Here is a 23,512-nt window from a genome sequence, read left to right on the forward strand (position 1 = left end):
CTTATAACTTCAAGGCATGCATTTTAAGCTTGAGAAATGTCCTATACATGCACTCAAAATTCTGAACATACTTCAATGCTAGAAGGAGACTTTTTTTTTTTTTTAAGTAATTTTTTTCCTCACTGGTCACAAAGGAATTGCATTAGGACATCGTCCTTTTTCCCTACATCCGCCTACAACAAACATTTGCTGCAAGTCAGAGACTCCAAAACCAAATTGTTTACAATTAACTCAAAAAGTCATTTAAAAAATTGTTTCTTTGTTCCAGTTGGAAAGAGAGACAGCCAGATGTGTGGCTTGTTGATCTTGCTCTTTTCTGACCTCTGAGTGTAGGAAGAACTGTAGCTGAGGAAGGAAGTCAGCAAGTTGTGTTAATGAAGGTGAACACTGCAAAAAAATGTTTGCAATTTTTTTAATATCAGAAAAATCCCTTTGAAGCAGTTTTTATTAAATGAATTAAGGCCTTTCTTTTTGCTGTTGGTGAAAAATCAGAACCTTTGTTTCCGGAAAAGTCAACAGAAAGTGTAGCTTTTGCTATGTTTGAGAAATTCTACCCTTCTTTTCAAGAACTTCATGACGTTTCATCACTGTAAATTAGTGAACACCTCATCATTAACATCTGCTAGGAGACTGTCCTCCTTTACAAATGCAGAATTCAGGAAAGTCATCTGAATTTTGGATTCTGACTGAATCACACTTTGTTACTGCAGACAGAAATGCGATCTAAAGCTGCTTCAGACTGAGGAACAGGTGGGTGCACTCATCTCTTTGTAAAACATGTCTGACAAATACACAAGACAAAGAACTATATTTTGTACGGTACATTTCTTCACACTTCTCCATGAAACACATTTATGCATTATATTTGTAAATATTCAATAATGAATTAAAGCAATCGGAACTGAAAACTATTTCTTACACCGTTCTACCTGATGCGGTACACAAGACATCCCACAAGCACGACAACAAACAAAGACTTCACACTAACAGTTGTGAAACATTATCATCTTTCTAAACTTTGGATTATGTTCTGGAACATAAGCTATTCTACAGTTTGGTCCTCCTTCTATCATGGTACCTGAAAAGTCAGTGAAAAAGTGACCATAATTGAGGTGCTAAAAACACAGTTGTTGCGAACTGAAAACTGACGCCAGAGATTCAGTTTAGATAGTAATTTTGGCACCTACGAATCAATCCTGACTCCTTACACAGCTCCAAAATGCACTACAGGCATCTAAATCAATTGTCTGAATTAGATTAAATTTATGAAGGTGTTCTCCCTACACTATTTCCATCTTAACCACTCACAACAGTTTTGGAAGAGAATGATCATGTGTGATTTTTGTCAACTGGTTATTAACAATTTTCTTACCATCCAAAGACCTGAACAATATCATCAACTTACATTTGTTACTATTTAATTAAGAAACTTCACTGCATGTTCTTAGAAAACAGGAAATTGAAATCTAGTTTATTCTCTTCCCACTCCACATTCTCTTGACCCCCAAGGTCATTTAAAAAATGTTAATAGATACACATGAATATATACACACAAAAGCATTTCTGAGAACAGTTTAAAAAAATCTTATAAGCAAATTCAAATTACAGAAAATTAGAACCATTTCATGTCACACATTTTGAACTAGTTGTAAGAGATACGGCTCATTAAAAAACCTACAAGACTCTGCACTAAGAGGTGGAAAATCTTAGCATGCAAGACTTTCAGCACAGCTTAAACAGCTTGCAGCTATGACCACAAAGAACTGCTTCTGCTGTAGTAATATTTAGAAATTCTTATTTAGAAATTCTTTTGGGCTTGCTGTTGTTATATTAATATTTCATTCTCAGAAATGTATTTTGGGGAAAAGTGTTTAGACACTTCCACAGTCTGCATTTTGTCATTATCTTTCCTGACAGTGAATCTTTCAGGTCATTAAAGGAGTAGTTAATGGGTTAATTTTGAAAAAAAATAAAATAAAATAAAAAATTATCTCAACGTCTGTAAAAAAATTAGGACTTCAAAAAATTATCAGCTTAAAAATTTTAAAAAAAAATTCTACCAGTGGTAGTTCCTACCAAAAGAATTATGAACTACACTGTAAAGCTGTTAGTTTTCTATGGACTGAATTAAAAAAAAATCAATAATCTAGTAAATCCTTATTTCCTCATTTCACCTTCCTTGCTTTTCATTATTTCCTTTTATTTTACCACGTTATAGTATTCACTGGCATTCCTACAATTTTTCCCTTTATTCTTTCATTTCGCTTTACTTTTCCTGTCTTTAAGATCTCCTTGCCCTGTACTTCAGCTTATTTCAGTCCCTCTCCAGCTGCATGGATAAGCCCATGAAGAGCAGCCATTTTTGAGATCCTCTCCTCACCAGCTCAGCAAGATCCTCCTTCTCTTAAGAAGCTGAATGGGCCCTAAATTATATTTGAAACACTATCTTCATAACGTTTAATAGGTATGTCATATGCATAATTCCTATTTGGAGTTCTACAAGACTGTAAAAGACAGACAGAAGGCTGGAAGGCCCTTTTAAGAAGAAAGTAAAGAGTGAAAATAAAGTACAGCAACTTCATTTTTTTAGTCTATATTCCTTTCAAGAATCATATAATTAATTTGCAAGATAGATAAGAATAACTTCCTACAGTGCATAAGTTATCAAAGGTGATAGGTTTATTCCATTCAGTCTCACATCCACTTCCACCGTGGACCTGGGTTTGTTTAACCACCCAGTGAAATGAAACTGGAATACTGTTTTTCAAATACGTTGGTTCCACTTCCAACAGAAACCTTTGTGGTCCTTAAATTAATGAGTCTTTAAACCTTCCAAAGTCCTCTGCAGGTGGCTTTGTTGCTCTTGAACAAACATCCACATAATTAGCAAATACCTTTACTTTGATAGACTGCCACTGATTCCCTGGGGTCACTTGGGTACTGCAAACCTCCTTTGATAAAAAGCCAGTCACAGACTGCTGCCAGGTTGGGTTTTTTGCCTACCACAAATTAAAGTCTTTGTGGTCATCTGCCCACAGCAGCTCTTTCTGGATGATTCTCACAACAGCTGAATTAATGGCAGCATTCACTAAAGCACAGCCAGCTTAAAGACTCCTCTCCATACTTCAAAATTTCCTTCTCTCTAAAACCACTGGATGACTGGTAATTCCTCTTGACAACTTACTTTCTTTAAAAAAATTAAGATATTAGTCTAAGTTTTTAAGTGTTACATTCCGCAGCAGCCCAGCACAAATATCATGTTTGCTTCACATTTCCCAGCAGTGTAGAACATGCTGGCAAACAGCTGTGTGTTGGGTCAGAATCGACAGAACTGATTCCAGCAATGTGTGGCCTTTGAGCACAGGAATCATGACTGACACTGACTTGGCCATACATGAAGTGTTAGAGTGAGTTTTCCACACTGATCTTCGTAAGCTAAAACGGCACGACTTCCAGTATTTGACTACGAAGAAGAAAATCTTCAGTGATAACTGTTATGACTCCATCTACCTATTAAAACCTTTCAGTTCTACTCTATCATCCTCTACTTCGTCCTGAGTTACTGAAGATGGCAGCTGTTCACAACTTCATCTTATTTCTCATGCATGAAACTTCTTGGAGCAGAGAGCAAGCAAGAAGGATACAGTAAAGTCAATACAACAATTTGATGCCACAAATACTAGCACTGATTTCCTTGTGTCAATATCAGTACTTGTTTGATTCTACAGTGAGATGATTCAGAGTCGAAGCTGTCAGAAAACTAATCTGGGCTCCTCAGTTCAAAAAAGACAGAAATCTTCTAGAAAGAGTCCAGTGGAGGGCCACAAAGATGATTAAGGGCCTGTAGCATCTCCCACATGAGGAAAGGCTGAGAGACCTGGGACTGTTCAGTCTGGAAAAGAGAAGGCTTGAGAGGGGATCTCATAACTGTTTGTAAATATCTGAAGTGCAGGAGTCAAGTCGATTAGGGCACACTCTTTTTGGCAGCGTGCAATAATATAACAAGGGGCAACGGGCAGAAAGTGGTACATAGGAAGTTCCATACTAATGCAAGGAAGAACTTCTTTATTGTCAGAGTGACAGAGCACTGGAACAGGCTGCCCAGAGAGGCTGTGGAGTCTCCTTCTCTGAAGATACTCCAGACCTGTCTGGATACCTACCCGTGCAACCTGCTGTAGGAAACCTGCTTTAGTAGGGGGGTTGGACATGATCTCTAGAAGTCCCTTCTAACCCCTACGATTCTGTGATGCAGTGAATCCTTCTAGAAGCCTTTGAAAAATCACACAGATTTTCATCAGCAAATTCCCTAAAGCCAAACATCACAGATGGGTACAGGTGATGACACAACAGAAGGGGCAGACCAAACTGAACCATCATGTGTAACGGCAACAAGCTAACCAAGCAAGTACTTACTTCATCATAAAATTAAATTCTATATACAGTTAGATCATGAAGAGCAGGTCACAGGAAAATAAAAGTTCATGAGAAATGATCTCTTATTCAATCTCAAGTAAAAGTAGACTCATTTAACAAAGACAAACACTTCATACACAGTAAAGTCTAGCTCACTGCATTCCTTGGCTTTCTTTCAGTCAGTGTAAAAGAAAGGAGATACTTAACACAAACACTTAGTTATATCTTACCTGGAAATAAAGTAGTTCCAATTCACATTCGAAAATCCAAAGTGTTGATGCAAAACATTCAATATCTGTCATAAAAAAAATCAAGATTACACACAAAAAACTGCTTTTCCTTCTCTCTTCAGAAAAAAAAAAAATATATATTTTAGAAGTAAATACACCAGATTCTATCAACTGGAAACTGAAATTACTATTTAGAAATGAAATATGAAGCATCTAAAAATCTATAAGGTAATTCCATTCAAAAATCCTGCTCGGTTGAAATGGTCAGATAGTTAGCTTAATTTTTATGCTGTATAATTCTTCAGAACAAATTCAATTTAATTTGGATTTTATAACGTGCAGTTATCAAGACTGTATTCCTGTGGCTGTACAATGCTCACTGGTACCGGTATGAATTACATTAAGAATTAAAAGAAATAACAATGAAATAATGAAAATGCAAACACATTTCCAAAACATTATAACAGCTATTTAGTGTATAGCTGTATGTACACGCTAAATAAATAATGGCTTACTTATTTATGGCTATATTTATTTAGAGCAATATTTACATTGAAAGAAGTTTAGGTAAAGTGATGTAAATTCATAAATGACATTTCCAGTCTTCTGACATTTCCAAGATAAAGAATGAAATTTAAAATGATCAACACTGATCATTTCATTCTGTAAATGTGTGGGAGGGAAGCTGAAAAAAACACATGGGGACCAGGTCCTTCATAAGGAACTACAGGGACAACTACTCCCAAAATCTGGCTCTTACATCATTTCTACAACTCTCTCAATAAAAGAATTTACAGCAGTACAAGTTTGCTCCAAGTAAAAAGGTGAAACCAACTTAAGAGAAAGTAATCTGCTAAAGACTGGAAGTGAACTTCCATTTCAGCCATGCCCTCAATATTGCTAGTGTGGCTCCACAAACAGTCTTCACAAATACTCTCGTTCACTATTCTAATGACTATGGAAAAACAGAGGTCAAGTTCATCAGGTCCATAAATCAGTTGAATTAAGTTTTGGTATGGAAAATTCCACAGTTATGTTTCTGTGGCTGTATTTATACAGATTAAATATGATTGTAGTCGTAGCTAACTATGGATTTTTGTTCATTTCATTTCAAAAAATAAGAGTGTTCCTACACTTTCTGAAGAAGAACTCTCTATTGAAGCTCAGGGAGTGATGTAGCACAGATATATTTTTTTTTTTTCCTAAAACTAATTGCCTCACTACAAATTACAATAATTCATTATGAAGACAGATTAAATTAAATCAGAACGAAACACTAACTTCTCAAGTACAGCACCCACACAGAGAACTAATTAGGAATAACTCCTTTGAGTAAACAAACCTTTATACCAATTAGTAGCTGGTCAAGTCAGGGAACTCCCCTTCTCTAGGGAAAAAAAAATGTATTTTCAGCATTCCTTTATTTTGCTGCTGGCTGCAAATTCTCTCTAGTTCTGTAGCAATGGAGGGTGTATAGAATTTATTTTTGAGTCAGTTTGATGGGAATGTGGTCAAGAGTTGAAAAAATAGCAGGAAAGGGCCAAAATAATAATGATATTAGGACTTCAAGAGAGATGAGAAAAAATAACATGTTCAATCTAGGCCAATTCTGTCCCAAAGTCCAAACAGAAAACCTAATAGTAACAGTGACATGACTCAAAACAAACAGTGGCATTAAGGAAAGAAAGTACACAGAAAGAAAAATTCTCATTTTTTGTTCTATAAAAAAATAAACAAATTAAAGCCACAAAACGAGAGTATTATACCCACAAAGCATTTTGAAAGCAGCAGTTAGGTGCAACAGTAAAACTGTATAACAAGATGTCATTCAAAGGAGGCTGTGTATTCATATATTATTTATGACATTTGAATATGCTCAACAGCTTCTGTGCAAGACTGAAAGTACCTGAGTTGATTCCTACCTTGCTGAAGATGATCCAGAGCCTTCCTGATACTTAGAGAGAGGTTGCAATCTGTGAATTTTAAAATTTGTTCAAAAGAATTGTTATTAATGAAAGTTTAAATTACTAAGAAAGAAATCAAAAAGTTAAATGCCTTTAAAACATTATAGTAATTTCCCTTTTTTAAAAAGCAGTGAGAACGTATCTTCTCTTGTGCATTATCCCCAAAGTAAAAGGTCAATTATCTCATAGTACAGCGCACCAGGATAGTGAACTACTGTTCCCAGGATTAGGATAGCAAAGGAAAGTTCACACTGAGCTTAGGAAGATCCTGTAGAGTTAAATTGGACTAGACTCTCAGCAGTTTTAACTGTCTCCATGGAGAGTTACAAGGAACTGAATAATAGGAATTGATAAAACCTTTCTACTATTTTAACTTCACAACTCGTGGGAAAGAAGCCAAGAAAGAGGAATCGGTGAACAGGCAAAACAGGAAGACTTGGGGACAGAAAAGAGTCTGGAAACACCCTCACAGAACCCAGAAAACTTCAATTTCCTTTGGAGCAATGACAGAGTAACAGAAATTTTTTTTACCCTCCAGCCCTACAAGGCATAGCACCAGCTACCATAATTTTACAGTCTTTACTGATTAAAGATGCATGAAGTCATCACCCCTTTCCTCTTGACCCACTGTCACTGAGGACAAGTCTGAAGGATTCAGTAGCTTCAGCACTAAGTGAGCAACAATGGTAAGGTTTCAAAGAGGGTATCCCATTTACGGCTTCATGTTAACTCCCAGCTACTAAACATCCAGCTACTTTCCAAACTTCATGTCATTAAGAGTAACTGAAAAGAGTGGTCAAGCAACAATAAAGCAAGATTCATGTTAAACAGAAACAAAGCAATTCACTACACAGGATGAAAGAAAGCGAAACTGGTAGAACAGAATGGATGAATACAGTAAGAAAGGATTCCACACAGTGACTGAAAAAAAAAAAACAACACACACACAAAAAATCAGTGCAGGTAAAGAAACAGGACTGAGAAACTTGGATGCCTGTTGACAACAACAACAACAACAAAAACTAGAGTTTAGCTTTGAAAGGGCAGGTCCAGCACAGGCTATTCTGACACAGTATTAACTGGCTTTGGAGAGCGGTAACATCAACAAAAAAAGATCCTAAATCAGCTTGAGAAAGGGGAGGAAAACATTTGATAGATAAGCACCTTAACTCTAAACAAATACATTAATTAATCAATTAAAAATCTCATGCCAAAATAGGCGTCTGCAGAACTGTATTTATTAGACCCATCAGCAGGAGAAATCAATTTGAAAAAACAGAAATTTTCAGCCACTGATGCCAGGGGCAACACAGTTTAATTGAATTCACAACCCATTACCACAAGAAAGAAAACAGAAGTAAAAGTGCCTTAGTGAAGGAAAAAAAGCTGCTAAATTCCCACTTCTTCTTCGAAATATTAAATGAAAAGAGGACAACAAAGTTCACAATTCAACAGTCAACAACTACTACATCCCCTCTAAATGTATAGGACACGTCTGTCAGAATTCTACTGAAAGATCTGAACAGAATTTTTTTTCAGGAAAATCAATCAATTCTAGAACAATTCTTCCAAATTAAGATAAAGAATTGCTGGAATCCTTGGGACAGAAAAAAAAAATCTAATCTATATGGAATGAAGAGCTGCTGTAAGAAATGAGAAGTGATGAATGTTACGATGTAAGAACAGAAGATAAAACACATGACAAACTTCAGAATTTGTGTACTGCAAAACAAGATAACTGCATTGCTTTAAAAAAATCTCCATGTTCAGAACAGGAGCCATCCCTAATTGTATGGGTGATGTGAACTGGAAACCTTGACATCTAAGACTAGACTAAGAAACCTAGACATACAGAAAGGTAAGTGAGTTTTTCTTGAATTATGAGTATATTGACCATTTCCATATTTTCATGTCCGACCAATTTGTTTTGTTATCTAACTTCTCTTAACAAAAACAAAACAAAACAAAACAAAACAAAAACCAACCAGAACAGTGAAGGCAAAAAGAAGCTCTCCTACAACAGGCTGAAAGCTTCCTCACTAGAAGCTTACAGACTGGCCGGACTAGAGCAGTTACTTAGGAAGTCTAAATACATTTTTATACAGAAAAAACAAGTTTTTGAAACAAAGCCCAACAACTATAACGAAGTACCTCCTGCTCAACGTAATCATAAAATGACAGCAGCCTTGCTATTCACACTTACTGCCCTAAGTACAGCTCAGTTACCAGCTAGCACTGCATTAGATTTTTAACAAAATATGCTTTACATTGTGGAATCCTTTTTAACCTCTTAAAAAACTTACTATGGATATGCAAATATCCTTCAATCCTAAATAAAAATAAAAATTTTTAAAAATTAACTGTCTAGGGAAAACAATGCCAGTCCAGTTTAGTAAAGCTAACACAACAAAGGGGTATGCAATAGGCATTTAATAAACAAGGAGCAGATGCCAGGAGGCACATCTTGTTCAGCTAGCAATAAATGCATGGAATGGCCCGCAAGGCAAGTTTACTGAAACATTTGGGCTGATCGAGATGCCACTGAGTGGGAAAGCAAGTGCTATGGGAGAGAGAAAATAAACAACTCTAATTGAAAGCGCTTCCAATTTTCCAATTTTGCTCTTTAACACAGTGTTCCTTTAGAAGTGGAGACAAACAATCAGAGATTGGTATCAGAGCCTTCCAGAGGAGAGCCAGGGGAATCATAGGACACCACCTTAAAAATGTTAACAAGTGAATAGCAGTATATTCCCTACAACACTGTGACTCAAATGGAGCGAACAAACATGTTTCTGAGCAACTGTTCTTTTCAGCATGAGAATTCCTGCGTCAGGAAGAAAAGAAAGTCATCTCTTCCTTAACACCAGCGTAATAAAAATGCACAGAAGCAAATACACACTGCTGCTTACTCATGGAACCTCAGCCAAAAAAAAAAACAAAAAAAAAACACCACTCTTAATGCCAATTTAAAGGAAGGATGTCAACAAGGAGGAAAATCATCACAGATTAACGCAGAAGAAAAAGTTCTACACTGCTTTGGTACAACCTAGCAAGTCGATTTATCCTTAGTTAAAAGGCATTTCTGAAATGAAGCACAAAGACAGAGCAGTAGTCTGGGGGACCTGCTGGTGCTAACGCTTATTACACACTCAGAGATTTGAGCAGTAACAGTCCACAACCGATTCAAACTTAAGGCAAAACACAGCTGTCACTTTGAAAGTTTCCTGCTGCGTAAGAAATAAGACTGTATGATCAGGATTCAATAAAGCATTAATAGTGAAGATGCCGTGTTAATTCTACTTGCAAATACCAAGCCAAGCAAAGCCGCATCACAGAACAGGCTACAAAAAGTTGCAGTTCAAAGTTGAAACACAGGACTTAAACAAAACATCATGTGTAACAGAGAGGCCAGACTCTTGTAACAATGCAACTGCAGTATTGTTTCACATTTCAGAACTCATTTACTCAAAAAGTAGAAGGTACATGTTCCAAAATGAAGTTACAAATCTCCCTATTCTGTGGAAAAAAAAAACAACAAACAAACAGCAATGTGTATAGTGAGAAGCACAGGGTTATTACAACTTTAGGTAAACACTGTGCATGAAGATGAGAGATGGAGGGCAAGATGGGGCCCTCAGTTGAGGCAGTTCGCACCACAGAGCAGAGCCAACTGCTCCAGGTTCTGATGCTCTCTCCACACAACCTCAAGCCATCACTGACAACAGGAATTCCCAGCCCAGGAAGCAGCATCCACTATGCTGCCTCCCTGTAGACCAGGACCACAGATTTCTAATCTTGGTCCATCCTAGGTGGAGAGACAAGTGCTGAGTTCACCAGGCAGCCCTCGCTACCCACACAGCTACGAACACAGCAAAGAGGCTGGGAGACAATAAATAAATATATAAAATAAAGAAATCAACCCACTAGTTTTTGCAAAATACAAAGTTAGACTCACATCTCCTTGACAAGAAGCAATCAGACAATTAAAGAGAGTTGAAACACTTTCTTGAGACAGATTTCCCTGGAAAAACTTAAATCATTCAAGTTCGGGTTAGTATTAGCAAGTTGTTACTGCTACTTTGGTTAACAGAAGATGAAGTTTAGGAAAGGGGTAAGTTTTACACTACTATCAGGATATATGTCCTCTTGTCAGAGGACAATGCAAGTGCCATCTGTTTACATTTAATTTATTCATTTTGATTTAAAATGGCAGACCATTATTTTTCATATATATTTTTTATAAATATAACTTTCAAAATGACTAATTACCTTTTCATTCTCTCGGGCTCTTCTCATACAAACAATATGAAACTCAATTATTCTAAGGTTTAAAATTTCTGTAGATTATTTTTTCCAGCTTTTTAGATAGATTCTCAGCTTCAGATTGACTGTTTTTTTTTTTTTTTTGGAAAAACTCCTGCCATTGCTTTCCCAAAGGAGCTCCCACATCCCAGCTTCCTGAAAAGCAGGATCTGAGGCTGCATATATAACAGAAAAGAAATCAGAGCGGGGCAAATAGGCACACTCAGAGCTTGGCACCAGCTAGCATGGTACAGCTTGTGGCTGTACAATTAAAATCCTGTCCCTCCAGAACAGCCCGGTCAGATCCAAACAGCTTTTTGGAAATGGTCCACTGTCTATACTAACCCCAGAACTATGCTTGGGCATGATGTGGGAGAGTGTTAGTTGGCAAAGGACAAAAGTGTGTCACGAACAGTACTAAAATTCTAACAGTACAAACAGGCGCATGCCATATCCATTCCTTATTTAGTTCCTACTATAAACAAGTATCGTGATTATAGTTCCCAGTTGCTCCTGGAGAACTTCATTTCAGAAGTTAATTCCATAAGTCGCCAATGTATTTCAGAATAGACAGGTCACCTTCTCCAGGCACCATAGGTTCTAGTTCTAATATTCCACTTTCACCTAGGTTGCTGTTGTTTTCAAGTCAAGAAATACTTATGAAACAGTTGAGTATTTGTTTTTTCCAGGTGTATTATGTACAGCACAGGTGAAAATTAGCACTCTCTAGGTTTTGGATTTTTTTTTTTTTTTATGTTCAGGTAAGACTGAAGATGAGCATAGGACTTCTTCCTTTTAGCAAGCCTGGATCTCTGCCAGCAGAGCACTGGTCCAGCCTGTCAGCTAGCACAAAGTGGGCCCAGCTCTGCCAATAAGTAGCCAACGTGCAGCAAGGAAACAATTCAAACACTGTGCAAGGTAAGTGTTTCATGAAATAATTAGCTACGCTTTTTTTCATTAATTCACAAACTCATCTGTACCTTCACAAATTTCTTCTAAATCAGAAACTCAGAATGTGTTACTTTACATGCAAATGCAAATCAAAACCATTTACATTTAATTTGCATAAAAAAACACAAGCAACAAGTCTTTGTGAACACAACAAAAACATATAAAAATTTTCCAAAGGAAAACGTTAACTACTCTGGCACAAAGTGGACGTGAATGTTATATCAAGGAAGAATTACTGTGTTTTAAACTCTGCATAGGTGTAAGCGACATTACCCAGTGTCACAAAATAATGAAAAAATACACTGAGTGCAAAGATGTGCATATCTTTCATAACTGCATACCTATAAATTATCCCAATCCGTGCTTCTCCCAATCTCAGCTCTGCTTACCTTGAAATGGCCTTAAAATGGAGTGGCACTGGCAAAACTGTCTATTATTCTGTGAAACCATAACCCATCACTGATACTCATTGGAGGACTGGCTGCCAGTCTGGTTCACTGAGTTCTGAAATATAAAGTTATTGTCCTTGTCCTCTGCCCAGTGTAATAGTCCCAGACACTGAACTCCTCTATGCCCATTTACCTGGGAGTACTTTAATTGTAGAACCTTGAGCTATAGGTGCTATTGTCTTTCAAAGAGATAAGAGAGATGCCACATCTACCCCATCAGTGACATGAGTGAATTCTATGAGCACATGCACAAAGATCAGACTCCAATTAACCAGAAAACGATCAGATCTTCCAAAAGAAACAATCAAAAAACCTAAAACACAACAAAAGCCATCCCACATAAGCGAAGTAACAAACTTATTAAATCTCAGTGACAATTGCATTGCTGGCACGAAGCAGGCATCTGTTTCTCACAGATTTTGGCCTAAATCCTAGTTCTGATGTGGAAAAAATGTATTAAACCAGCTTGTCAGAAAAAGAAAATGTGATTTTAACTCCAAAATTACTCTGGTCCTTTTTCTCTGCTTTCCTCTGATGTGCAGTCCAGAATACCTATGACAACACTAGAAAAAAGACAAAGCTATGAGATAACTGCTCAATACCAACAATTTCTTTTCTCCCGTTGCCTTCAGAGTCCCTGAAAAAAGTTTTTCTTCCATAAAAAGTAAACGCTTAGGTCAAAGAGCTCTTCCTTTCAAAGCTGTCAAAGAAAAGAATATTTTGCTTCCACAACTAGATCCATTCTGCTGTCATTTCTAATAAAATATGCTGCATTAGACTGAGCTTAAAGAGAGATAGCTAATTTAGATGCCTCCAAGTCAAATTGGTTCAAAGCATCAGCAAGTAAAGGGAATGTACAACTGGCTGGAACCAATGTAAATCAATACTACGGATTGACTTGGAGATGGCTTTGAAAGTACATTTAGGAGATCAGCAGGGAGCATGGCTGGGGGTGACAGATTAAGACTGGTTCTGGCTGCACACTGAAACATAGAGAAGTCAAACACTACTGGGTAAATCATAGCGGAAGCTTGATGGGACTTCTTTTGAGCTGTTATTTGTCTTCACCCTGTGGTGACAACGTTGCCCTCATCAATGTGAGGATGATGTTTTTTGTTAGAAAGTGTCAAAAGGAAATCAGACTCTTGCTGAAAGTCACCCTAAGACTGCAGGGCAAGAGGGCACCTTCTGTCCTGGAAAATCACTGAGACTTCTACATTCGATTTCTGGGCATGTCTTCAGAGAATCCCCTGAATGTTTCATTCTCTTGACAACTGGAGAAGAAATTTTTAACAGAGCAAAATTAAGCAGCAAACTTAGGCATGCCTATCTACAGCCACTGGCACAAGACGGCACCAACAGGAAAGGAACGTTTCTGCAGGTTCGGAGAACAGCCTAATCCCAGAGAATTTTTTTTTTTCTTCTTCATTCTAAATACATTTATATTCAGCCTCCCTTTAGAATCTCTCATCCATGTAGCAAACACACAAACACCAAAAAAGTTATTCTAATAAAATGTTTTATTTCAGTCTCAGCTGAAGGAAATACTACCATGTACTCTGACAGTTAAATGAAATTAAACATGGAAAGCAGAATGTCTAATAACACGTGAAACACTGCAACAAACAAAGCTACCTGAATAATCTCCCCCCAACTCCTCCTTCTATGATCCTCCCTCTGAAGCAAGTCATATGGCAGCACTTTTCTCCTTTTATGGGCAAAAAAAAAAAGGGGAAAGGAAGTCAGCTCCACAAGCAGGACTGCACTGCCACGTGAATCGAGCTCAATGCTGTAATACTACTCACTCCTTCCCACCAAAGTGAATTAAGAATATATACCCCGAAAGAGGTGTACCACGAATCAACTGCCATTTTCTTATGGCATATGTAATTACATCACAAAATATTTCATGCTTACTAAACCAGATAACGTATTAAAAACTAAAAGAGAGAGGCTGTGTAATAGATTTGTATTTGCTTATCTAAAGTCTTCTTTCCTTATGAATGTCCTATCATTAGCATATGAATGTCTTCTTTTGGAAACAGCTGTAGTGATAGTATGACTCAGAGCAACAATTAAAATGCATTCCTGTGAACTATCGTATTTTCTACTCATGTATTTCTCTACGCTTTGTGCGCTGCCTTGGTGCCCAGCACCCACTCTCAGTTTTGCACACTTTATTTTTTGTTCAGTACCAACCATGGGTCTAAAGGGCAGAGGTGGAGAAAGACACAAATGATCCAACTTGCAGTTTGGCCTTTTCAAGTAAACTACGGAAATATCATTAGGTCAAAACTCAGGAAAGGTAAATGACATACAACACTTCTCATTTATCAAGCAAAAAGGCAAAAAAAAAAAAAACCAACATAACTGTGTTGTTCTTTTATCAGTAAGAAGAAAGAAATCACTGCTAATCACAAAAGCTAAAATTCTAAATTGTATGAGAGGATGCCTACCTATTAAAAGCTAAAGCATCAAGAAATAAAAAAGCACATTTCCTCACCATGGACAGGTAATAAGATCAAGAAGCTGCTAAGGATTCCCATTTCCTCTCCAGCAACAGGCAGATGGGCGCATCAGCCAGGCCAGGAGGATAGCAGACATGCTCTGTGCAATCAGGTACTTGATTTGGCAGCCTTACACAAACCTGCCATTGATTCAGAACCACCTTCTTTTCCTCAGCTGATGAGCAATCATCCCAAGTTTTATTTGACTGCTTTGCTTGGAACTCACCCTGCAAACAACTGAGTTCAATTACATGAGTTACACTTGCTGGGTTGCAGCCCACGCACCGAAGTTAATAACACAGATAAGCACTGGCCAGGTCAGTCTCTGTCCTTAAAGCTTTTTTTTTATTATTTCTTTTTTTTGAAGGAAGGAAACAGTCTTCCCAGTTATCAGATCATTCTCAGGTCAGATCAGATGGCCAAGACAGCAGAGTTCTGGAAGGAGTTTAAAATTATCCCACATTTTTTTTTTTTGAAGTCTATGAAGTCCACTGGCAAAACAGTCTATCACTGCTATCACATGGAAAATGAAAATGCGTTAAAAATATTGTCTTGATTATTGTTAAAGATTATTATTTACTCCTGGGAAGCTTTTAAGTGTTAACAGTAGGTATTTAGTCATTTTTTGATAAAATGTTTTTTTCAGTATAAACAAAGCATACGTTTTTAAAAAGTAGTATTTTAACGTGTAGGTGTCCCTCTGCCTTATAAATATATTAGAAAACATTGAATAACTGCAGTTGCAGAAGTACAAACACTTTATTACGATTGTGGTGAGTCAGACGCCAGAATTTGGCAGCCCACAGTGTTCCTCAGCAGCAGAACAAAAGGGGATTTTTTAGGCGGATTTACTTTTAGTTCAGTAAAGGACAACATGATACTGTCTGTGCTGTAATGAATCAAAACCACAGCAAAACAAAGGCCTAAGGAGTCAGACCACAATCATTTTTGTCTCACGGTATAAACATGGACAGAAAGATTATCTATACTTCTAAGGCCTGTCACATGTATGCTCCCTCCACGTCTTTTGGATACAAAATTTGAATGCTTAACTAGTTGCAGAAATACAAATCTGTTCTACAGGCAGCATATCCCCACAATACTTCAAAATTAGGAAATATTTCCTATTTTCCTCATAAATACAAAAGGTGTTGATAAAAAAATCCACTTACTGTTCTGTAGTATCTTCTCTAATTAAAAATATAAACCCTGTAGATAGCAGCACCGCACTCCAACAAGATCTCTCATGTATTCAGAGCACGGAACACATTTTGAGAGACTCATTTTCCAGCTTCCCAATCATGCTCTCATTTGGAATCACAAACCGTTCCCACAGTAATTGATATTACAGAGCTCAGCTTTATTATAGCATTTTGAGAGGATGAGGAAAGTGCTCCAGTCCTACAGAGTATTTATGCTTTAATAATAAAAATATAGGAAGAACGGTTGCCAAATACCAGTTCCCATTTCCTCTCCTGCCAATCAATTATTAGGAAGATGGCTAAAACCTTACTTCCAGAAACTTCCAAAGATGCCTGTATTCATCATGAAATCCTTAACTAAAGGTGTCACCAGCAATCTACAGATGATTTCGAGTCAGGCATTGTAAAATTACCAAACAATGCAGTACAAGAAGTCAGACTATGTAGATGTGGGTAGGAGGAAGCATAGTCAATACAAAACTAGATTCTTCTTGGAAATGTAGTACAACAGATTCAACAATCTAGTCTTTTACAACATAAACAGGTTTGCACAACTCAGAATTATTATAGTAAATGTTTCCCTCCCCCAATTCCCAGAGCAGAAAACCTCCAAAAAACTAGAAACAGCAAATCATCTGCACCAAATAACAAACCAAACGATAAATACCACCGCATCTCTCTTATGATGGCTATTTAAATACTATTCTGGAATCAATTTACATGAGATAGGATCACGTGGATCAGCTCCAGAAGTAGCACCATCACTCAGCATTTCCCTGTCAGCTAACAGCTGATAGTAACGAAGTTTTGCCCCACAGCTCCCCACTATTAATATGCATAAGAGAAACCAGAAAACACACTTTCTGCTCCCTTCTCAGAAAGCCATTAACTCAGGCTAACCTCCCAAACTTAATGTGGGGTTGCTGTAAAATGAAAATGAGAACGATCAGGCTGTGTACCAAATACACAGGCAATAAAGAAAACAGAAAGTTTTCTTTGAAATGCCTTTGAAAAACAAGAAAAACACCCTTTCCCACTACTTCTCAGTGTAACCACATTCAGCCTATAAAAGAGTAATCTTAGTACACAGTAGTCTTTAGAGTTTGTAACTAGATGGTTTTTAAGGTCCCTTTCAATGCACGCCATTCTATGATTCTACACTACCGGGCTCACTTCAGCTGTGTAGACAACTGGTGCCAAATGAAATATCCTCAGCATCAACTCATAATACCCTGCCTCCCCAGCAGACATGACACCAAGCAGGACACGGGTCTGCTGTACTTCTTGAATCTTCTACGCAAGGATGGATACAGTGGACATCATAAAGCATCTCAGATGACTGTGTCAGGCCACTGAATCAAACTACGCTCACATTATGTCCTCACTCCAAAATAAAGACTTTTTTTGGAAGGTAATCACAGCATACTTGCCAAATTCTGGACTTTATCTTCTCCAAAATCTACGCTTTTCTTAGATTTACTAGTTCATATAAGAATAGAAGCACAAAAATGGACTCTCATGAGAATTCTAATCATGGCTACAGTAATTTCAGTTATGAACTTTAAGTCACTGGGATAGTACGCAGGAAGCCCTCTAACCTAACAGGAAACAAAGTTGAGAAGCCTGCAGTTTACACTTGGAAGCTCAAGACGTATCTAGGTTATTACAAAAAGGCTTTAAAAGCTTCAAGCCTCCCCAGGAGTAAAACAGAAAGTCATCCCTTTCATAAACTGATGAGGGAAGGAGTCCCACAATTCTGAAGTTTCAGATGAGAAGGCGACAGCACACACTGGAGCACCATTCAGCAATTTAAGAACACCAGCAAAGCAACCACGAAGGCAGTAAAAGCACCAGCTGGTAAGTGGTCTTCAGGCTACAAGGCTGGCCCACAGCCACACCTCCGCATGCCAGGGCAGTGCCAACAGACCACAGCCTGTCCTAGACTATTCCCACTGACGGTACGAAACTGAGTATTTCCTGGATCAAAGAATGAAATACCCATAGCAATCAGATTTCCCTCACCTCAGATGAATGTCTTGATCGCAGGACATGTCACCCTTCCTGTGGCCCGATTAACACCATTGCAAGTGAAATAAAGGTTTCTTACCAGTGCAGAACAGTTTATGAGATGTTGTCTGCTGTACTCTCCTGGGAACACAGAGACGTGAGCTTCAGCTTACTTCAAGCTGAAAAGGGACTTAGAAACAAGCTTGCACTTTATGGTTAATTGATGCACCTAATGCACCACTGAATACAAAGAGAGGAGGGAAGAGAGAAACATCACTGCGAATGCTTCTTCCTCTAGTTTAAATAATTAGTTCCCATATCTTATTTATTTCTTAGCCGAAAAAAGGCTTTCAAATCCAGTGGGAACTCTCCTGTTCGCAGGTGCCAAAAGCAGTTAGGTACAAGACAGATGCCACTCTCCAGAACAGTCCTGGTGGTAACGGTTTTTAATGGATGCACAAATGAAGCTCCATGTATCTCATTTTCTCTACAGAAAAAATACAGACAGCAAAGTGCTTTCACATATGAGTTTTAAGAACACCATCACTAGCCTTAAGACATCTAATTGTAAAATAGGCCACTCAAATAATTTATGAATTCAAGCTGTAATTCAAGAGGGAGAAAGATTTTCCCTCCAAAACTCCATAAATTATATATATATATATTTATATTTAAAAGCTTCTAATAACGACTTGAATGTGTGTGTACCAGAGTCCTATAGAACAGTACAGGATTGCTGCTACCTAAAAAAATCAGTGCAGGTCTACACATCCCCTTAAGAACACCAAACCACCTCCACAGCATTATTGAAGCGTGCAAACTCCAACGCCCAGATATGACTCAGTCTTTCAGAGCTCACCACAGACGAACAGGGGACCAAACTCCAGATCCCAATATCACAGAATACATTCCATCATATAGTCCACATATGACAACTCCCATGGTACACTGACGCCGTTCAGCAGATGGGAGGGCTGTACGCTTATGGATTACATTTATAAACTCAAGACTCTGACAAAACCAGAGTGGCACTTGTGGCAGGCAAAAGTAACACCACGTGTTGCATTGCTAGTGGTTCCTTCAAAATGAGTTGTCCACGTTTTACAAGATTCACAAATTCCTTACACAGATTTATTCCAAATACTCTCAGACTCAGGCACTAGCTCCATCTTTTGCACTGCCATTCATCCAACCTGTGCTCTTAAAAGTTATTACCACTCCAAACAGCCCCTCAGAAACATTATAATGAACACGAAAAAAAAGGCTAAGATTCACAGAAAGTTCCCACAGAGCACTGGGTATGTTCCCTACTGACAGGTTTATCAATTAGACTAGAATATTTCAGCTGTTGGCTTTAAAAAATAACTATTCTTGAATTAAGGTAAGTCTGGAAATGTGAAGATATCGCTGATGAGATTTCTAAACATTCTAAATTCATAACAGTAAATACCAATCTTTTAAGCATCAGTGTGTCAGTCCCCCCCCAGCTCATACCCATCTTACAATTTGTCCTATTTCTGGGATTTTTGCCATACAAGCAATGACTGCTACCAAATCACAAATCTGTATCAAGTGGTCTATGAGGACAGAAACATAAGACACATGCTTTTCATTTTAATTTCAAGCGCGGATTGGAATTCTGTGAAAACAGAAGGATGGTAAAATCAGTTCTTCACATGAATGAAGACCTATACGTGTCACATCGTTTGCAGCGCTCTCGTCATCATTCATATATGAATGCCTAGCAGCTTCTATTACAATTTTAATTTAAACAGCAAAATTCAAATTTATGACCATGTTTTTTGCAACTCTCAAGCTGTCCCATATATTAAATATTTTAATTCATGCTTCTCAAACTGTTTTCTCTGATTTAATGCTACTGTTTTGCATTCATAGATAACGTAAGTAGAAAGCGCTGCTAAAAGAATGATTGATAATACTGAAACAGATCCAAATACATACTGCATTCATTACACAGGAAACACTATGAGGTTTTGGCTCCCTCAAATTGGTATGTATTATTACTATGCATATTCCTCTGTCCATTGATACTATAGCTCACACTGACATACTAAGCCTGTTTCCAGGGATTTAATAGAAGACTTAATGATGTCTGGATTGCATACAAGTTCTGGATTTAAAACATTATTTTTCTGTTCTGTATAAAATGTGAACTGAATGATCAAGTTCATGTTCTCTGGTGTGCAGCATGTGTCTGCTACTAAAGAATGCCAGTGATTCCACAAAACTATTTTAAAGTTTCCCTAAAAATTCCAAATAAGACAGTATTTGGAAATATATATATATAATCAATTAAAGAGGTCTTACTTAAAGTGCCTGTACACCTACAGAACATGGTTTCTGATAAAGTGTGAGAACTGTTATTCATCTAAATTACATCCATTTTTATACACATTTTTTCAATCACTTATTTGGTATGACACATAACCCATAGAAATCTGCAACATACTGCACATGCAAATCTTTGACATCTTTATGAGGCTACCAAGCTGCTGAGGACAATATATTTTAAGCTGGCAAAACTGTGTCAAAAACAATGTTATGAAGACAAGCTAAGCATATTAACAATGAATTATCTCCCCAGTACTACAGAATTCACTAACAGACTCATACTAACGATGAATTATCTTCCCAGTACTGTAAAATACACTAACAGACTCGCTATTATGGAAAAATGGCATCTGCTGACAGTAACTATGAAGTAGTACCCAAGATCTTCACCATTTTTCCTTTGTGAATTAATCAAGTATTTTTCATTCAAATTACTGGCATACATTGTCTTTTTAATTACTTGTGGTTTGCTTATTTTTTGTTTTTAATAACATGTTCACAGGCATACGTGACTGCATAAACAGTACATGGGGATAGTGAAAAGTACAGAGCAGAATACAATAAAATTTTGGACAGTCATTAAGAAACCATGCAAATAATCCAGAGAGCCTCATTTATGCTAGCTATAGTTTACCTCTAGGTGAAACCTTAATAATCAGGTACGCTACGCTATAGTGGCTCAACATGCAGCTGAGGAATTTTATTCTTAGTTGCTACCTTATGCTCTTCATAAATTTAAGTTAAGCCTTTCATGCTAATCCCATTATCTGTAATTTAATTTCATTAAAACATTTTTAAGAGCTACTCTAGGAGAGTGAAACTGAGAAGTTGCAACACTTTATTTTTACTTATTTTTATTTCAGGCCTGGTGAGGGGGCAGTGGCTTACAAGAACATAGAAAGCAGAATCCACCATAAGAAAGTGCCAAGTTTATTCCTTAAAAAAATACAGTACATTGTCTTTCCCATATGTTACAAAAATATAAAAGTTAGCATTATTGAGAAAAGGTAAATATCATCTTAGTTCTTCCCTGTGCAGTGTGAGTAGGGTATTTTCGTATACCAGTGCTGGGCGTGCAGGGTTCTCTGCCCACAGAGCAACCTCTTGTCACAAGCGCATTTCATTCCAGCTCTCCCCACCTAAGCAGAGCTCACTGTCAAAGTCATTTTCAGTTTTTTTCCCGACCTTGCAGATGGCGAGGAGATGAAAAGCAAAGCAAAAACACCCCTGTCCCCATTTATCCTTTCCACACACGCACTGCCTTTAGGAGCTGGTAAACAACAACCAAGTGCAAACATCGTCTGTATGGAAATGGAGAGCTACCAGAAACAGGGTGGGAACAAGGTACATTGCTGCCCTCAGCAACAGCACTGGAAGGATGTGAAGTTCTTTCTGTATTCCTCGTGAACTATGGAACGTTTGGTTTTATACAGTGGCATCGTATATTACCAGGGCCTTAGCATAACATAACCCAGAGAAATAAAATCAAAGCTAAACTGTCTTGAAATTAAATTAGGAGGAAAAAAAAAAAAAAAAAAGAAGATGAAGAAATGCAGTTGTGGTATCTGCTCAGTGTAACACAGCACAGACAGCGATTCATACGATGACAGGAATATTACAGAACGTGATTTTCCTCTGTTCTCACGTCTAGCTTTCGAAATGGAACATCTAGGAAGCCGTGTTCCCGGCACGGCCAGCAGCTGCCACAGAAAGTTTTCAGCAGAACCCAAGTTGGGCGTGCGAGCCCCCTGCCCCCATCTGCAGCACAGGCAGCGGAGCGCTGCGACCTTTTGTTCCGTTCGCGTTCCGAGTCCCTGTCACAGCCCGGCCAGAAGCCCACCCCGGCACCCCGGTCTGCCTTCCGCCCGCGGCCAGGTGCTGCAGCTCGGCCCAGCCCCTGGGCAGCAATGGAACCGCGGATACGCTCCGAAGGGAGCGCCTCACACGAGGCGAGCCCGCCCGCCCCTCACCTCCCTGCCCGGCCCCGTTGCCGCGCCTGGCAGCGAAGCGGCGCGTTCCGAGGCAACAGTTGGCCGCTTCCCCCGGCATCGCCGCTGCCCCCGGGACCCGCTTGGACATCCCTCCCGGGAAGCGGGGGAGAGGGGCGGCCGCGGGCCCAGGACTGGGCTGAGAAGGGGGCACAAAGGCGGCAGCGAGGGTTCAGCCTCCCCCTACAGCCCTTCGGAGAAGGCAACACCCGATCGGAGATAAAAATAACGCAGGGGCTGCAGGGCTCCCCGCTCCCCTCCCCGCAGGGGTGGCTTCTTCCCACCCGAGGACGCCACCTCAGCCCCCGCTCTCCTCTCAGGGGACGAGGAGACCCGGCTTACCTGAGCCGCCCGTCGCCTGTGCCCGCCGCGGGGACCCTCGTCCATCCCCCGCGCCTCAGAGACAGCCGCGGCGCGGCCCAGCCCTGCCCGGCCCAGCGCCGCACTCTCAAGCCCGCCCCGCGGTGGCTGCGTGCGGCTCCCGCCAGCTGTCGGCCCCGGGCGGGCGGGCGCGGCTCCCCCGGACCCGCCTCCCGCTGCTGAGGGGGGCGAGGCGCGCGGGAGGACAGGGCCTGCGGGTTGAACTAAGGAGAAACGCGGGGAAACGCGGTAGCGTACCTCTGCGCAGCCCTTCCACAGGGCGCTCCACACGCAGGGGTCGGAGTGCCCGTGCTGCCTCAGGCGCTCACCGCCGTGTCACCTATGTTGTCGCTGAGGCGGCTTTGACCCATATCTGCCTCGCTTTGCTCGGTTCCCAGACCGTCTCCTTCCCCTTTGTGGGCTCTCTTACAGTGTGTGAATGTTCGAGTTCAGCAGGGCTGCAAATACTGGTTGTTTTTTTTTTTTTTTTTTGGCTTCGCAGAAGTCAGTACTTCCTCAAGATGTCAAAAGCAGATCTGAGCCCGTTCGCAGCTCGTGAAAATGTTTTGTACTTCCTCTTGCTGCTGGGAGGGTTAAGTAAGGTTAAAGCTGTGAGAGTGGCTTGGAGCTTGGTTTCCCCCTTCCCCAAAAGCCAGTCTGAGTCATTTACAGGAAGAAAGAAACCAAAAACAGCCTGCAAGTAACAGCGTTGGGAGTACAGCGCAGAAATAGCAGGTTATTTGTTCACACCAAGACATGTGCTGCTGAGCTCTGTAAACGTGAGAAG

The 23,512-nt window shown here is 39.2% G+C and overlaps 1 protein-coding gene across 7 annotated transcripts in view; it reads right to left on the minus strand.

Moving 5' to 3' along the window:
* FAM49A (family with sequence similarity 49 member A) overlaps window positions 1–23,204 on the minus strand; it is a 54,506-nt gene extending 31,302 nt beyond the window's left edge. For 2 of the 7 annotated variants that reach the window (XM_021390767.1, XM_021390768.1), the window contains exons 1-3: window positions 22,708–22,870; window positions 6,566–6,616; window positions 4,644–4,708 (exon numbers count right to left, since the gene is read on the minus strand). The gene's annotated coding sequence lies outside the window, so the exon portion shown is untranslated. Of the gene's footprint in view, window positions 1–4,643; window positions 4,709–6,565; window positions 6,617–22,707; window positions 22,871–22,983 lie in introns of those variants that run through there. The other 5 variants (XM_021390764.1, XM_021390766.1, XM_021390762.1 and 2 more) reach the window with 5 other exon arrangements.

This window comes from Numida meleagris, chromosome 3 (genome assembly GCF_002078875.1).
Source record: "Numida meleagris isolate 19003 breed g44 Domestic line chromosome 3, NumMel1.0, whole genome shotgun sequence".
In the NCBI taxonomy this organism is placed as follows: Eukaryota; Metazoa; Chordata; class Aves; order Galliformes; family Numididae; genus Numida; species Numida meleagris.